The following is a 17334-nucleotide window of genomic DNA, read 5'->3' as shown; positions in this document are numbered from 1 at the left end:
TGTCAGAAAAAATGCTAATGAATGCTCTTTGGAAAGTTGTGGGTGCATTGCACAAATCAAATGGTAGGACAGCATAAGCAAATGTTTCTCATGGATACGTGAATGTGGTCTTGTCCTAATCCTCTAGTGCTATCTAGATTTGATTGTAGCCACTGAATCCATCCAAGAATGAAAAATATTTTTTTCCTACAAGATTGTCAAGAACTTGATCGACAAAAGGCAATGGAAAATGATTCTTCTTGGTAGCAGAGTTAAGTTCTTTGTAATCTATGCAGACTCGCCATTTTCCCCCCTTTTTGGGAAAAATAACTAATGGTGACACCTATTAGCTATCTGAAATAGGATATATGAAGCCAGCATTGAGTAGCTTTTGCAATTCATTTTTGACAATATCCCTTAATGTTGGGTTTATCCTACGCTGAGTTTGTCTCACATGTTTATAATTTGGACTGATATAAATTCTATGGGTACAAAGTGTAGGATCCAAACCTTTCATATCTATATACTCCCAAGCAAAAGCATCCTAGTGCTTTTGTAATAGCTGTAGGGTGTCATGATGTTGTGCCTGAGATAAAGACTTGCTTATATTTAATTCTCTTCTTGGAACGATTGCTATTTTGACTACTTTTTCAGCCATTGAAATTTGCACAATTGGTTGTGAATCTATCTCATGTGGCAGGAGTGAATGCATAGGCTGTGCAGACTCAGAATAATGTAGTTCAGTAGATAAAGGCAGAATGCTTTCTAAAACACACTTTTTCTTAGAAGATGTTTCAGGTTGTGTTCCATACTCATTCAGTATGATAGAAGAAATGACATCATCTTCTTCTTTAATGTTTACAAATGAGTCCCGTGAGATCATCATCAATTTTTGAATAGAATCTATGTCCATATCAGAGTCATCCATTTTTGGCTAGACAACTTGATCATCCTGCAGCAAAGGCTGAGCAGGTGAATACAAGGTTAAATTTTTAGTGTTCGTTCCATCTGAAATAGTCATTTTCCCTAATCAGCATGCAATATAAGCATCTATTGTGGCTAACCATGGTCGTCCTAAAATGATAGGGTATCCCCCAGTACTGGTTTTTGGAGAGAGTACGACAAAATCAATTGGATACTGCCATAAATGTAATGTGACAGTGAAATCTTCTAGCATACCATCAAGAATGATGGTAGAGCTATTTTCTAGTTGCAAGATTGTTGGTGTTTTCCTAAGACCAATGATGCTTAATTTGGACACTACTTCTTTGGTCATTACATTGATGGATGCTCCTAGGTCTATTAAGACATTTTGCACTTGCACTCCTTGAATGGTGAGGGTCACTACTGGGCTTCCAGGGTCTACATACTTAGGCATTTTGTAGTTATCAAGCATAAGATCAGAAAGCTATCCAAGGACATGGATAGTCTTTGGGTCTTTCTTTTTCCATCCTAGCTTTTTAACACAGGCTTCTCTAATAGCTTTTGAATATATAGGTACTTCCTGTATTGCATCAAGCAAGGGAATTTTTATCGTCATTTGCTTGAGTTGCTCAAGTAAGTCTAGTGTAGCTTGATTTTCGCTTGGCAGGGTTTGCTCTGTTAACCTACTAGGAAATGGTGGTGTCTTGGCTATAAGAGAAATAGTGGTGGCAAGTTCTTGAACTGACTTAGCATTTGTATCATCTATTTCCGTTATAAGGGGCTGTTGAGGTGAGGCAAGCATTGTTCTAGATCTTAGATAGATATCATTCAGGGTAATGGAATAACTTTATTGCTAGGCTAAAGGTTTTGCACTATTAGGAGTAGGTGCAAGTTGTGCAGGTAACTGTGGTTGTTTTGGAGGGGTTGTATTGGCTGCAGGAGGCATTAAGGCTTGTTGTTGAGGAGGTTGAGTCAAGGCTGGTTGATGTTGGTGCTGCTGCCAATTTTGGGTTTGCTGCCAACCCTGCTGAGGTTGGTACCAACCTTGGTTAGGTTGCTTCCATCCTTGGTTGGTCTGCGGCCATCCTTGATTAGGCTACTGCCAACCTTGGTTAGGCTGCTACCACCCTTCGTTAAGTTGCTGCCAACCTTGGTTAGGTTGCTGTCAATGATTATAATTACCATGCTATTGTTGCCATTGACTATTACCACCATAATTATGGAGTGGGTCTTGAGAAATACCTAATCTTGAAGCCCACAGCCTTTGTTGAGCAACATAGAGGACTTCCCCATCTTCATCAATTTCCTTGAACTCGGTAGGCACATGCTATGATTTCAAGCTAACAATAGGCTTACATCGACAGTTGTGTTTCTTTTCTCTGCAATGGGGGCAATATTCTGCCAACATACTATCAGCATCCTCCTCCTTCCTTCACGCTTGCATGGTATCTAATTGTGTAGCAAAATCATTAATGATGTCTTGCTTGAAATCCGACAAGAGGTTTGATAGTTCTGTCTTAGATACTCCCACCCCAGGAGTGTTTTTGAGTAAGTCCCTCAAACCTCGTCCTTTTTTTGTTGTTTCTCTAGAATAGTTCAAACAAATATTCCAAATTTCAGCCCACGTCTTCTATGTAATATCACCTCTAGCCATTAAGTCTAAAGCTTCCATACTCCTGTAATGTACTCCTTTCAGAAAGAGATGCTTTTGAGACTCCTCATTCAACTAATGTTGTGTAGTCCATTGTCGGTTAAACATGAACCAGGCAACATAGTCCTCCAAAGTCTCATTCTCCTTTTGTGACATTTTAAAAATGTCATCTCGTTTCAAATCATGCCCTCTGCAATATTCCTTATATTTATTAAGGAATAGGTTACTCATAGTTGGCCAATCTATCACAGCATTGGCACCTAGACTCATGAACCATCGTAAAGCGGCTTCTTTGAGGGTTGATGGAAACAATTTCAGCTTATGGGCATTAGTTATGTAGTCATAACTTTGACAAAGGATGTTGAACTCAAAGCGAAAGGTTTCTAGATCTTCAGTAATAAGGCCATAGAATTTAGGCAGGGTAGCTGAGGGAATATTTTTTAGATTTTGATTACCCTACTAAGGAGGAATTGGAAAGGGAAAGGTAGGCTGAGCTACTGCCATTTGTAGATGTCCTAGTGGTGGCTGATAAATGACTAGAGCTAATGGATTATCTTGATATTCTAGCTCAGCAAAAAGATTATTCAAATGGAAGAATTCTTCAGATGTGGTTGGTGATTGTACTTGTTTCAATACTTCTGCAAATATATTCTCAAATAGTTCTTCTATTTCTTCTCTCTCTCCTCTTTCTTCAGGGTCAGGATAAAAAGGATCTTCCTGATTGAAGTTGGGAAGAAATCTTCCAAGGTGATCTCTTCTTCTATGCATGCAAGAATGCTAAAAATGAAACTAAATGACACAATAGTAAATACTAGACTAACACCATCCCTAGCAATGGCACCAAAAATATGTCTAATCAATATAACACCTTTTTAGTTACAGGATTGGACATCCCTTACTACCAAAGTACTATGCTGATTTTCATTAAATGTCAATCTAGGAGCATGAACTTGAGATGATGTCTGCAAAGTATATGCTCTAGTTTTCACTAAAATTCATTACTACCTTGAATGCAATAACCATTAAGGAAATCTAGTTTATCCAAAGGAAAGACAACTATCAAATACTTGGAAGGAAATTCTAATTATTTAGCCATACATCTATGCATCTACTGCTGCAAGAACAATGACTGGTTTTATTTCTAGTGGTTGCAGGAACAATAGTTCTATCTTAACTTAGAAAATTGATTCTAACTCCTACTTACTAAAATAAACTCCACCTTCCGCATGGGTCCCCACGGAAGAATGAAGGAAAGATAAGCTCAGATAAAAGTGTAGAAACTTAGTAAAGGCATGTATTCATCAAATATGCAGTATTACAATAACTTGGAAAAAATAATAAGATGTTTATCAACTCTATCTGTCTACTCACTACTTAACCTCATAGATACACATGAGGTCTTATTTAAAAGGAAGGAAGAACAATAAAACCTCATAGATACAAATGAGGTCTTATTTAAAAGGAAGGAAGAACAACAAACTCCTAAAACTATGACTTTCTCATGAAGGAAAGTCAGTTACAACTTTAAGACTGCTAACATGCAATTGGAAAGACATTAATTATCCCTTAAATTCCCCACAAATATAGATCATAGTGAATGCTAGATCTACTCTTTTATCTAACTTCAAACAGCTTCTAGGAATCCAGGTATCATATGTTGCATGTTTAACTGATTGCTTTGATGCTTACTTCCTTGCTCAGTCGCTTTATCAGGTCTCACTTTGTTATTCATTAAGACAAGTCCCTTCTAACTTTTCTACCAAGTCTTCTAGCTGCAACGGTGTCATAACACTTCTCTTTAATAGCATCAATGCCTTAGCATTATTCCTTCATAGTTTGTTTAACTCCCGCTCAACTTGTATCCCTACGATCAACGCTTAACACACACAAGACTTTCCGCAAACATTTATTAGTTTATAAAGAAAAGGCATTTAATTATTCAACTAATAGTTTTTGCAATCTTTTTAGTTGTAGGAAGATCTACCCTTATCAAACATTCATGAAGAAATATTTTTACCACAAAATGATCCCCTTTTTAGATATAATTCTGATTGTCATTTTTATGCCCTATGTCCATACTTTATACAAAAAAAGTTCAAAAACATTTATACTAAAAGATGATAAAGTTCAGTATGTTATAGACAAATGTTCACAAAAAGGGCTAATAAGACTTCTATTTCTTCATGTCATCATATAGTACATTCATCTGTGATGATGCTCCCAACACTCAAAATGAACAAGAAAATAAAGTTGTAGTTTCCCATCAGGTAGGAAATGATAGAGTGCAAATACAAATTACTAAGTAGTAGAGAGTGGGCATTGAGAAATATGTTGAAGATCCTAAGTCACATATAGGAAATTTTGACCATCAGATATCAAATGTTAAGCATACGAAGAAAAAACTAGAACCTAAACAAGAAAGAGAAAATGAGCTTGAGACTAATTTCCAAGATGAACTAGTAGAAGATCAAAGAAGGAAACTACATGTGCTAGAAAAATATGTGAGAAGACATTATAAACATGAACAAATCATTGGTAATATTGAATCAAGTGTTATGACAAGGAATAGACTCAAAGATGACACATGCTTACTTTGTAAATTTGAGCCCAAATAAGTAGAAGATGCTCTAGATAATGAAGATTGGATTCAGGCAATGAACAAGGAAATTAACCAGATTGAGAAGAATAATACATGGACTTTAGTGACAACCTAAAGATAAAAATGTTATTGGAACAAAATGGGTTTTCAAGAACAAACTCAATGAGAATGGTGAAGTAACAAGAAACAAGAAAAGATTAGTATGAAAATGATGTGCACAAGAAGAAGGAGTTGATTATGGAGAAATGCTTTCTCTTGTGGCAAGATTGGAAGGAGTCAGCAATCTTCTTGCATATTCGGCCTACAAGAATTTCAAGGTATATCAAATGGATGTCAAATCTACATTTTTATATGGTATACTTGTGGAAGAAGTGTATATTGAACAACCTAAAGGATTTGTGGATCCAGACAAGAAGAACATGGTATGTGAACTAAACAAAGCCCTTTATGGGTTAAAACAAGCCCCAAGAGCATGGTATGAAAGATTTCATAACTATTTGGTGAAGATTGGTCTTGAAAGGACAAATGATAACAAAAATCTATATTTGAAGAATGTTTAGCAACAATAGAATATTGTTATCTAAAATATTTGTTGATGATATTATATTTGGAGGAAGAGAAGCATTATGTAAATCATTTGCTAATGAAATGAAAAAGGAATTTGAAATGTCTATGTTTGGTGAAATCAAATTTTTTGTTTTATTAGAAGTATGCCAAATGAAGCTTGGAATTTTTATTACTCGATCAAAATACATTAAGGAAATATTAAAGACTTCTGGCATGGAAGATTCAAGGCTAGTAAGTAGACCTATGTCTATAGGACATAAGCTATCTAAGAATGATGTTTCTACTCAAGTGAACCAGACTTTATACAAATCCATGATTTAAAAACTACAATGTGTTGTTCACAGCAAACCAGATATTGCTTTAGCAATTGGGATAGCTTCTAGATTTTTAGAAAATCCTAAAGAGAATCACATGATGGTTATAAGAAGGATAATGAGATATCTAAAAGGTACAAAAGACTATGGATTGTATTACAAGAAAAGTGATAGATTTGAACTAAAAAACTTTACTGACTCGGATTGGGTAGGAAATATTGATGACAAAAATAGCACTAGTGGAGGTGCATTCTTTCTAGGAAAGAGATTGGTGTCATGGAAAAGAAAAAGGTAGAATTGTATTTCCCAATCAATAGTTGAAACTGAGTATGTAGCAGCTGCAATGAACTGTTCCAATATCATGTGGATAAAGTAATCATTGAAAAGTATGAAAGAAGAAATTACAGATAGATAGTCCAATACAACATAACAGATCAATCATACCTAGATGCCAGGAATCAACCAAACATGCAAAATCTCCATAATTCAAATGTATGAAGAGTTTGAAGCTCATGAAGCTAAGTGTCTTTGGCATTGTTTTCAAAGAGACAGAATACTACTGAGAATATTACTGAGGTGAAGGGAGAAAGAAATAATATAAAAATATTGTTGTCAAAGAGAGAGATCTATCATTTTAGAGGGAGAAAATAAGAAAAGAATAATTAGAATGGAAGTAAAATCTTTTGGATTGTATGGTAACTAAGCTATTGATAGTATTAAGATGTTTGAGATGTTTCCATCAATGCCAAAGAGGGAGATTGTTAGAAACTAACAATTGGAACAAATGTTGTTTTGTCATTGTTGTCAAATCTATTGATAAGAAATATTGCTACCTAATATAAATTTCATATATATTTATTGATGAAGAGGATTTGAGAAATTATTTATAACAATAGCACCTAGATGAAAGCTTGAAGTTGTGAAAAGGATATTACAATAGATATTCGATTAGATAGACTTTGATAAAGAAAAGTGATTTTTTGCATCAAGAAAGCCAAGCCAAGCCAAGCAATAGAGTAAAAGGCTAAGGAATATCAAGTGTTGCTAGTGTCAACTGAGCCACAATTATAGCCAAGAAAATCTAGTGTTGACAGAGCACTAGTATTGATGGAGGAAGATTGTTGATGCTGAGCCAGAAGAGTTACAATGATCAAGTAATTTAGTGATGGCTATGTGTCAAAAGTTACAAATTGTTGAGTGATAGTATGAGAATGAATTCAAGGAAATTGTGAGATCCAACTGAAATGGTTGATTTCTTGGGAGATGTAAATCATGTTGAAGATAAGATTGATGAGTTGGATTATTAAATTGAAGGCAAGGATTACGTAAAGACATAACAAACAGATTCTAAAGAAGTTTCTAGAGGATGACAAAGAAGATGGATAGATACAATGAATCATGTTGAACCTGATCGTAAACCCTAAGATCTACAGTGATTATGGAAAATAGTAAAGCAAAAATTTCTTATTTAAAGAGGTACATAGCCAAAAAAAATGATCTGAGAGAGAGAGAGAGAGAGAGTGTGTGTGTGTGTGTGTGTGTAAAGTTGCAAGGTGCTAGGTAATGCATATGAATATAATACATACAGAAAAAGGTGGATCAAAGATGCACAAGGGTGAACACAAGAAGTGTGTTAGTGAATGCTAAGCTAAAGGACACAACTTGCACAGATGTTGATATTGATAAATGAATTTGAGAAGAAGGCTTAAGTGTTGTTGAGAAGAATGGATTGATTTCTTGAAGGGTTTCCAAGTGAATCAAGATCAGAGATGACAATGGAAGACTTATTAGTAAATCAATACAAGGACTGAACATAGATCTAAACTTGCAAAGTGAGTTGTAGTAATGCAGATCCAAACCTATTGTTTTCTTTCTAATAATTGTAAACATATTATATTAAAATCCTTTTAATAGAGGTTGACCTAACAGTCATTTGAAAGACTTAATAGACTATGTGAATCCTTTAACTAGGTGACATTCTAAATGGAATGATCAAAGTCCTCTGACAAGGTCACTCCTAATAGGATAACTAAATCCTTTAAAAACATCACATTTAACAATGTGTATTGTAAACCTTTAACAAGGTTGGCTCTTAATAGGGCTCGCTTCAAAAGAGTGAAAAAATGGTGACATGTTGTTGGTGGTTTTTCCCAAATTAGGTTTCCATATAAAATCCTAGTGTCAAACCTATGATGATTATTTATGGGTTTTGCATTTGATAATTTTTTCATTAGGAAAAACATGTTAAGATAGTAATTTGGTAATTATAGTAGAGACCGAGCAACAGTGGGATAAGAAGAACAATGGATGTTTATGTTTTATTGTTCAATTAGTACATAAGGAGCTTGAGTAACTGATTCACTGCACCCACTCAATTATTCTAAACATTTCTAACATATAAAACCATGGGATCCATTTATCATCCATCAAGTTCATATCTAATCATTTTATGATCAAGCACTCTCCTATACTATAATTCAAGCATTCAAGTCTTCAAGCATCCTTCAAGAAAATTCGTCCATTAAATATCAAGGAATTGAAGGATTTTATCTTCAATATCTCCTATAATCCATTCAAGGTCATGTGTTTTATCTTCTACATCCTTTCATCCACATTCTTGATCCAAGTCAATTGGTAACGAGAGCTTATTACATTCAATGTGAGAGATCCTACTATTGCAAGGTGAATTTGTACATTTACTTTACATTTCTACAATTCAACTATTTCAATTCAAGGTTAATACATAAACTAGATTTTGACCAAGGCAAACCCCCTATCAACAAAAAAAAAAACCTTTTATTGTCAATTTTAGATCTCAAATTGGAGAACATGTTGCAGATTTAGATACCCATTTTTGGCTTTCTTTGGAACTGTGAAATCATAATAAGTGTTGGATACATTTCAACAAGGCCAGAGAGGTTACCCTTGAAAGAAAGGTCATGAAGGTCGCCCCTTGTGGAGAAAATTCACCCATACTAAATCACCAAATGTTTTCTTGGTTTTGTAGATTTCAACATTTTAGGTCTAGTTCTGATATTATATACCTATTATGAGAAGCACACAAAGCATAAAATCAGATCTAAAAGGTGTGTCTTATATACTCTTTGTCATTTTAGCATATCTACTTATTTCATTTACATATGTTACCCTAGCTCTCATTATTTCATAGGATTTTCAAGTGATTTTGCATCTTTTCCTCTATTCTACCCGATCAAATCTAGCTTGCATTGGTACCCCTTTCTCATTAGGATAGCACTAATCTTTCTCAATCTAGTCTTCTAGAATTGGGATTGAAAGTATCAATTTCCTTGACTCCCTCTTTAAGTTATGTAAGTGTGGTTATGTGATGAACTTAGGGTTTTGTATCCTTGATTCGCATTTCCCCCTTAACACTTATAATGTAGTTTTCCTATACAACTTTATCAACCTCAACAATAGACCATCTTTTCCTTTACCTTTTTTTTGTAGTCATAAGATAAAAATTTATTCATAGATCTTCACTTACTCTCACAAAACATTTTTTTTTCCAAATCACATACTTTACTTAAATGCAAGATAGATCATCACAATTACAACAATTTCATCCATGCCAAAATAAAATTACACTAAGATCCTAAAATTCTAAGAGCATCTTGACCAAAAATAGGTCGCACATAACATGAACCCATCTAGATAAGAGATAAACATTAAACACAACATCCACACCAAAAGTATGAACATATTATACATAGCTTCATAGTTAGATTTTCAATTACTCAAACAACTCTCATAGTTATCTCGAATTTGTAGCATCATGCCATTATTAGAACTACATCACTTATTGGTTGTCTATAGACCTCCAAACATTATACTAAGATCCAAAATCCACATTAGAATCCATCGCAAACCATTTTGAGACCATAATAAAAATTGAGCATAATCACATTACTTGGTAACACTATTTTTGGATTGTCAAGAATAGTTTCTAGGTCACCAGGGAACACCGCAACCAAGACTAATACCTAGATACTATATATATCACATATGCACATCTTTAACCCTAATTTATGGACTGGAAATATTTAAGAAAATACAAGTGAATAACTATAACATTCTACTATATATCTTTGTAAATAAACCACTAACTTTTAGACCTAAGAATATAACACTAAAGCATTGAAAAACATCATTCTTACTTGACCTCCAAAATGCATACATATCTTCAATTGTTATGTAGTACTATCATGTCCAACACATCATATTACTTCTTTCGATCATATCCGAACCACTAGATATACTTGAACATACATCAGAAAAATCTATTGGATCATAGTGTTAGAGAAAACACCTCCATACCACTATATTTAACATCAATGAGAACCATACAATAACAACCAAACATATATATTTCAAACATTTTTTCATAACATAAATCTAGCATTTTCTAATCTCCTCTTTCTTTTTTCATTTTCTCTTTGTGTAAAAATATATTTGTTCGCTTCAATTTTAATGGTAGATGACTAAGATTGATCTAAAATATTTGCATAAGTTTGTGTTAAAAATATTTCATTATCAATCTAGAAGAGTAATATTGATGATGTTTTGAATAGGGTGAGGTAAATCTCCGAAGAGACATAATTTGTATTAACTTGTTCTTAGAGTAATATCTTAGAGAGTGTGAGGCCTCGCCTTGACCCATCGTAACATAGTTGATACATTTCTATTTTGATACTCATGACTCAATATGTCAGGACATTATTTAATGCATTGAAAATTATTATGTTATTTTATGATGTGTGATGCTTTGCTTCAATTATTTGATTTCATCATTTAATGATTTATGAACATGTATAATGATGAAGTAAATGAATGCAGAACTAACACTTTGATTATGCAATTTTAATGGTAAAAAATATGAGTAGAATGGGATAAACAATTGATTATTAGAAAGATGGATGTTTTAAATTTACATGATTTTCCTGATACATAATTTACATATATGCATGTGATTTCTTGAACTACTAATGTGTGCAATGAGTGTGCAGGATATTTAGCCAGAAAATCTAATGGAAAGATGAAACTGAACCCCTTGCTAATTGTGCTAAATTGCATTGTCTTTCTTTGAAGTTGTTATACAATCTTAAAATTCTCCTAGCTTTTGTTTGGGTTCTATTAAGTCTTTAAGGCCTAAAAACATTAAATTTAAGTATCCTAGGGGTAGAGGTATGGGTTGGGAGTACTTTCCACCCCTTAGCCTCTCAGGATGACTTCTAGGGTCACTCAAAAACCCTACTTTTGGTTGATTGCGAAAATTGATTTGTCTCCTTCATGAGTTGGTGACTCAACTCCACCTTGGGGTTACCTAAAGTCTAGTTGAGTTAGGATCATATTTAGAGGCATTTTGGGAAAATTTTGGTTTTGTTACCCAAGCTCTAGTTTTTAGAGAGAAGTGGAAGATTGAAGGAAAGGAAGGATAAGCTCTTCTCAACTTGTCTTTTTACCATAACTTTTTGTGAAGGTAGGGTTATTCACTCTTTTGGTCATGTTTCTTATTATTGTTCATGCTTGATTCATGCTTAAGGCATTGTGATGATCTTTGTATTGCTTATATTTGTGTTGAGGGTGTTTTTCGGAGAAATCTTAACTTGTTCTTAGATGTAATCTTTTAAGGGGAAATTAATAATAAAAAAGTGTTAGATCCTTTAATTAATTAAATTTAGTTTTTTTTTAAATTTAATTATCGATTTAACAAGAAAAGCTCGATTTAACAAGAAAAGCTCCATTCCTACATGATGCTTTTAAATCAGAGTTGTAATCTTGAAGTATTGTCAGGAGATCTTGTGTTCATCTCTTGGTGCACCTATACTTTATCTTGTATATCAAACAAAGCAATCTTCATCAAAACCCTTAATGAACTCATCAGTTTAAAAAAAAATTATTTAAAAAAAATATATATTGTCTTTTGCCTTCGTATTTTTTTGGGCATGACAGAGAGAGTCTTCTTGACAAAATAATCACTATATTCATTTGTTAATTCTTTACAACTACTATAAAACTTTAGGATAAACAAAAACAATATGAATGACTTTTTTTTAAAATACATGTTGTGAAAATGTTGTAAAACAAAATTTAAAAAATACTTTAAAAAATCAATTATGTTATACTTTAAAATAAGCATAGTAACACCAATCACTAAAATGTTTTACTCTAATATGAGGTTAGTTTTATTTTATTTTTGTGGCTTCCAAAACTATCTAAGAAAATTTCTATAGTCATGGATCAACTTCAACAAATCCAAGCTCAATTTAAATAGCTTTAAGGAAACATCATTCTTGGTCATGTTAACCATTAGGGTTGTTATTGTACCAAAAGACTAATATGTTAATGCCTAATACAACCACTAGACTTGTAGGTGACACAGGAGTCTATTTTAAACTATTTCTTGAATCCAATGAGGGATCTTGCCACTGCCAAAAATCTCCCTAGCAACATTACTCATCATAGCCTACAAGTATTCATTGAGTTAAGCCCCTAACTAAGCTCTAATACCACTTGTTAACCGCAAGGGTTTCCATTGTACCAAAAGAACGACTTATCAATGTTGATGTTTTAGTAGCTTTAGTAGGAGACATCGAATTTGAAGAAAGTAAAATGAAAAGAACTTAACAGAGTGATTAAAGGCTAGATATGACTAAAATATTATATAACTAGTGAAGGTATTAAAAACAATGAGGAATGTGCATCCTTACTGCAGAGAACCAAATTATACTTTCAGAGCGAATTTGGGAAGGTGAAGGCAGGCAGTGATAGGAAAAAGAAGATAAAATATACCCTTATTTTAGATTGGTTGTTTAAAGGCTACAGGTCCTCTATGCTCGTCAATCATCCATTATTACAGACGGTGGACAAGACAAGAAAATACAAATACAAACAATCCAAGCCACTTGACTTTCGCATAGAGATAAAAACATTATAGATGTAATTAAAAAAGGAGGAAAAATGACCCACAGAGTCAATCCCGGTAGCAAGGATAGGAAGGCACAATTAATAAACTGAAGCTAGAGGAGTATGATTAATTTCGAACGTTAGGAATTCTAATTAACCAAAGAAGGAAATTCTGATAGAAAGACACATGTCATGCTTGGTGGGTTTTCGTTGCATCCATATTGGAATGGTGAACATTAGTTAAGAAGGCACTTATGAAAAATAAAAGATTATGGCACATATGGGTGCCAGATGACCTAAAAGATACTCTTCTCTACTCCAACCCTGCTCACTGCAATGCCACCAATTTGAATCTTGAGATTGTATAACCGAAAATATATGGTGATTATTTATGTATATGGAGTAAAATATATTTTCTAAACAATTTGTTATGAATTAAGTGAAATTGGTTAACTTAGATTTTTATGTGGTATTAATAAGGAAATAATATATTTAAAATATAGATATAGAAGTTTGAATATATGTATATTTGTTCAAAATATATTTTTGAAATGGTTTAATTATGTAGAACTATTATTATCCTTGACTATTATTGCAGTCTTTCTCTATCTTTTATTTCTATTTTTATAAGAACATTTTGTTTTGATCTTTTCTGAGAATGTTGTTGTAGGAAGAGGGAGATCGAGATTCAGACGGATCTTGACATTTCACTAGAGGCAACCTTAAAAGAGAGGGAGCAGACAAAGGATATGATCTAGGCAACCTTTAATGATCTCAATTAAATTGATTCAGATGGAGAAAACCATGTTGAGATGGAATCTCCCGTGATCAATAAATTGTAACAGTCAAAGAAGATTGTGATTCATAAATATACGTTGTGAGAACGAGATTTTAATGGCCCTACTCCCTTTATACATCATGAGGAAGTAACAACTTCCAAATGATGTCACGTTTATTTGCAGAAGTTATTGAAAGGTGACAATCTTACAATAACTTAATGTTCTATTATGATGAATATCTTACTATGTCTATGTAGATCGTGATATACTATACTTTGCATTGTGAATGTTTATATGGTAAACATTATGACGATGTGTGCACGCATACTTTATAAACATTTTTTCAGTACATGGTGAATGTAAAGCAAATTGATGTTCTAGAGGCCATTATACAAAGTACTTGGTGAATATCATGCAACTTGATGTTTAGGAGGCCATTACTCATAGTACTTGGTGAATATCTTGCATATCTACATTCTGGAGGCCATTATTCAAAGAGTATTTGGTGAAAATCATATATTGTTATTCTGGAGATCAATACTCAAATGCGATATCAAAATGGTGAATACCATATGTTGATATTCTATAGACCATTGTCTTATTGAGTACATAGTGATTATCAAGTGTTGATATTTTGGAGACCATTACTCAGAGTTTTGATGAATATCATATGTTGATATTATGAAGATCAATACTCTTGATATCATATGTAATATCAAAATGGTAGAATCAAAGATATCTTTAAAATTTGTCAAACCTAATATTACCAATGGTGTAATAAGTATCGTGTGTTCATCCTCCCTAACTAAAAAGAAAAATTGATGTTTTAGAAGCTTTAGTAAGATAAAAGTATGTGAGATCAAAGAAGTTTATATATATACACATGTTTGTCATTATATTAATTATATTAAAGAATAGCCATGTCTCATAAAGATGCTTGTCTCCTTTTTTTTGATTTATTCCTCATACAGTTACAAAATAAGGCTATCATTTAGAAAATACATACCAAAATATTATAGTGCTATTATTAAATTTGGAACGATATAGGCTATTTTGCCATGAACTCCAGACGTAAAGAATCTGCAAACTGGTCATCATTGCAAGCAATCAATCGGTTTCCCGGCTGGATTGCTTTTGCCAATTTTAAAGAAAATCAAAACAGAGAAATATTTCACCCCTGCCTAATTTGTTTTGGCGGAGAAGTTTCAAATAAAACGTTTCTTGTTCTAAATGAATGAAAACAGGAATTTCAATTATTTACAGATGGCTTGCTTATTGAATGTAAGAACTCCGCAAATGATACAATGTCGCAGGCCAGCAATTTTCTGTTATGGCTTCTCTGCTATTTCAACGATGACATTGATTCCGTCCTTAGCATCACCCTTAAGCATTCTAACAACACATGTTACTTCCCTAAAATTCTTCAGCAACACCATAAGAAAATCAGTAGTTAAATAACTAAGCACGATGCATACAACTGCCAAAATGTATAGCTACAGTATTCAAACACTTTGCAGAGAGAGCCGATTGGAAGAGGCCATGTCCATCTTGCGGGATCTGGAGAAGCGCGGCAGTCCAGTGGACTCCAACATCTATTCATGTCTGTTGCAGGCATGTACGAAAGCCAAATCCGTAACAAAAGGTAAGATTCTACATTCCCATATGGTCCTAACTGGTTTTCAAGTAAATATCGACTCTGTGGACACTAAACTTCTGAGTATGTATTCAAACTGTGGTAGTTTCAAGGATACACGTCAAGTGTTTGACAAAATGCATTCATCTTATATTCTGCCATGGAATGTTATGATAAGGTGTTGTATTATTAATGGGTTCTGCAATGACGCCCTTATACTCTATTACCAAATGCAGAGGACAGGGGTTCGCCCGGAAAGTTTCACATTTCCCCTCGTTCTCAAGGCTTGCGCAAGCCTGGGTTCTCTTTTCCATGGTAAGAAAGTTCATGAGTGTGTAGTGAAGTACGGGTTTGAGTTTGATGATTTTGTGGGAAGTGCTCTCATGGACATGTATGCGAAATGTGGGGAACTCGAGGATGCACGTCAAGTGTTTGACAAAATGTATCGAAGAGATGTGGTCTCTTGGACTTCTCTGATTGGAGGGCATGTGCACAATCAGCAGGTTAATAAGGCCATGGATCTTTTTCAGCTTATGCAGCTTGCAAGTGTGAAACCCAATTCAATTACTATTGTGAGCATTCTTCAGGCATGTGCTTGCTTAGCTAATCTGCAGAAGGGAAAAGAAATTCATGGTTATGTGCTTAAAAGAGGGTTTCAGGGAGATGTTTTTGTAGCCAGCTCCCTCATCGACATGTACACAAAATCCAATGCCCTGGGTTATGCAGTTCGCGTGTTTGACAAAATACCTCAAAGAAATGTAGTTTCATGGAACTCCATGATTGCGGGTTTTGTTAATATTGGAAACTGTAACTGTGCTTCTGTGTTGTTTCATCGAATGCAAAGTACAGGTGTTAAATCCAATTTAGTGACATGGAATACAATGATCGCTGGATATGCTCAGAATGGATTTCCAAATGAAGCCATAGATCATCTTTGTCAAATGCAGCTAGCTGGAGTTGAACCAGACTCAATCACCATTGCAAGTGTGCTGCCGGCATGTGTTGCCTTGACAGCTCTACAACAGGGTAGGGAAATCCATGCTAAAATAATCAGAAAAGGATTTAACTCGAGTGTTTTTGTGTGTAGTGCCCTGCTAGATATGTATTGCAAGTGTGGAAACATAGAGGAAGCTCGAAGAGTGTTTGATAAAATGTCAGTGAGAGATGCAGTTTCGTGGAATGCAATAATGGTGGGGTATGGAGTGCATGGTTATGGTGAGGAGGTCATGGCACTTTTCGAACAAATGCAAAAGGAAGGCGTGCAACCAGATCAGATAACCTTCATTGCCATCCTGTCTGCATGCAGCCATTCAGGACTCATAGCTGAAGGAGTGCAGTTCTTTGACCAAATGATTCATGATTTTCATGTTGTCCCCAGAATGGAGCACTATGCATCAATGGTCGACCTTCTAGGTCGTGCTGGCTGCTTGGAAGAAGCCGAAGACTTCATTCAAAACATGCCGATGAAACCAAGTGCTGAAGTGTGGGCAGTCTTGCTTAATGCATGCAAAGTCCATCAAAATATTGGTTTAGGAGAACGTGTAGCAGAATACCTGTTTGGATTAGAGCCTGAAAACACTGGATACTATGTACTGTTATCAAATATATATGCTGCGGCTGGTAGATGGGATGATGTAGCAAAAGTGAGGGCAAGGATGAAAAGAAGAGGATTGAAAAAAAGTCCAGGATGCAGCTGGATTTAAGTTAATACCCAAGTGTAGGAGGACCCGATCGGCTATCAGAGGGAATGAGTTCCTGAAACAATTACTTCCATCCCTACTGGGGAGGATGCTAAGGATTATATCCTTGATGGCATCTTTATTCCCTTCATTGTATACTGAATATACATATATCAGTTAGATTTAAATTTATGTTTAAAGGTTTTCTTAACACACTTAAACCATTATTGTAGTTCATTTAACTTTTCAAACTTTATTCAAATTTATATTTTATGGTAGAAAAAG

The 17334-nt window shown here is 34.3% G+C and overlaps 1 pseudogene; it reads left to right on the top strand.

Annotated features, from left to right (window-relative positions):
* Positions 1 to 14823: 14823 nt before the first annotated feature.
* On the top strand, positions 14824 to 17091 carry LOC149529267 (pentatricopeptide repeat-containing protein At2g13600-like; annotated as a pseudogene).
* Positions 17092 to 17334: the final 243 nt, after the last annotated feature.

The sequence above is a fragment of the Cupressus sempervirens genome, chromosome 11, assembly GCF_028749045.1.
Source record: "Cupressus sempervirens isolate cs-2001-9-10 chromosome 11, ASM2874904v1, whole genome shotgun sequence".
Classification (NCBI taxonomy): Eukaryota; Viridiplantae; Streptophyta; class Pinopsida; order Cupressales; family Cupressaceae; genus Cupressus; species Cupressus sempervirens.
The sequence above is the reverse complement of the archived record's forward strand: the minus strand, read 5'-3'. Positions and strand labels throughout refer to the sequence as shown.